Raw genomic sequence first — 1,913 nt, 5'->3', positions numbered from 1 at the left:
CATGAGATAAAAAGTCATAATTATGACATAAAGTCATTATGAAATAAAAAGTCATAATTATGAAATAAAGAAAGTCATAATTATAAGATAAAAAGTCATAATTATGACATAAAAAGTAAAAGTCATAATTATATGATAAAAAAGTCATTATGAGATAAAAAGTCATAATTATGAAATAAAGAAAGTCATAATTATAAGATTTAAAAAAAAGTCATAATTATGAGATATAAAGTAACAATTATGAGATAAAAAGTCATAATTATAAGATAAAAAGTCATAAGATGAGATAAAGAAAGTCATAATTATAAGATAAAAAGTCATAATTATAAGAGAAAAAGTCATAATTATGACTATCTCATAATTATGACTTTTTTATCTCATAATTATGACTTTTTCTTATCATGACTTTTTTTTTAATCTCATTATGACTTTTTATCTCATAATTATGACTCTTTATCTCATAATTATGAATTTTTATCTTATAATTATGATTTTTTTATCTTATAATTATGACCTTCTTTATCTCATAATTATGACTTTTTATCTTATAATTATGACTTTTTATCTTATAATTATGACTTTCTTTATCTCATAATTATGACTTATCTTATAATTATGACTTTTTATATTATAATTATGACTTTCTTTATCTCATAATTATGACTTTTGATCTTATAATTATGACTTTTTATCTTATAATTATGACTTTCTTTATCTCATTTTATGACTTTTTATCTTATAATTATGACTTTTTATCTCGTAATTATTACTTTCTATCTCATAATAATGACTTTTTATCTTATAATTATGACTTTCTTTATTTCACAATTATGAATTTTTATATCATAATGACTTTTTTATCATATAATTATGACTTTTACTTATTATGTCATAATTATTACTTTTTATCTTATAATTATGACTTTCTTTAATTCATAATTATGACTTTTTATCTCCTAATGACTTTTTTATGTCATAATTATGACTTTTTATCTCATAATTATTACTCTTCCTCTCATAATTATGACTTTTATTAGACTTTTATTATTGCTTAAGTGTCATAATTATGAGATAAAAAACCGTAATTATGAAATAGTCATAATTGTGAGATAGTCGAAATTATGAGATAAAAAAAAAATCGAAATTATGAGATTAAAAAATCAAAATTATCAATCAATCAATGTTTATTTATATAGCCCTAAATCACAAGTGTCTCAAAGGGCTGCACAAGCCACAATGACATCCTCGGTACAAAGCCCACATAAGGGCAAGGGAAAAACTCACCCCAGTGGGACGTCGATGTGAATGACTATGAGAAACCTTGGAGAGGACCGCATATGTGGGTAACCCCCCCATGAGATAAAAAATCGAAATTATGAGATTTAAAAAGTCAAAATTATGAGATAAAAAAAAAATCGAAATTATGAAATTAAAAAGTCAAAATTATGAGATAAAAAAGTCGAAATTATGAGATGAAGAGTCATAATTATAAAAAAATACAATAAAAGAAAAAAAAAAGCTTTTTCTCATTAAATTCCGAAATTCTTGCTTCTTTTCTTCAATTTTACTGTTGTTTTCCCCCCCTTTTTATTCTAATAATAGCGCTTATTAATTAATTATTTTATTGCTTATTTCCTTTTTTATGGGCTATAACACCATTTTTGTGTACTTTGTATGAATTTGTTCTGTTGCATTACATCGTCATTGACATCACAACACCAATATACCTCAATTGAAAGAAAGAAATAACTCTTAGTCTTGCGTTCTTTACGCTACGAGATGCATTACTTTTTTTGTCAACTTTACCAGGCACATTAGGTATCGTGAATTGACTCGGTATCGGCTCGGATAGGTCACATCGGCGGTATCGCACATCACCAGTGGTAACACTGAAAAGCAAAGTAGGCTGGAAT

At 24.6% G+C, this 1,913-nt stretch overlaps 1 protein-coding gene across 1 annotated transcript in view; it reads right to left on the bottom strand.

The window, feature by feature from the left end:
• Nucleotides 1–406: 406 nt before the first annotated feature.
• klf3 (Kruppel like factor 3 (basic)) overlaps nt 407–1,913 on the bottom strand; it is a 43,035-nt gene continuing 41,528 nt past the window's right edge. Inside the window, exon 6 of the mRNA XM_061977039.2 lies at nt 407–1,913. This exon is cut by the window's right edge and continues 612 nt beyond it. The gene's annotated coding sequence lies outside the window, so the exon portion shown is untranslated.

Source organism: Nerophis lumbriciformis, linkage group LG16 (genome assembly GCF_033978685.3).
Source record: "Nerophis lumbriciformis linkage group LG16, RoL_Nlum_v2.1, whole genome shotgun sequence".
Lineage (NCBI taxonomy): Eukaryota > Metazoa > Chordata > Actinopteri > Syngnathiformes > Syngnathidae > Nerophis > Nerophis lumbriciformis.
The sequence above is the reverse complement of the archived record's forward strand: the minus strand, read 5'-3'. Positions and strand labels throughout refer to the sequence as shown.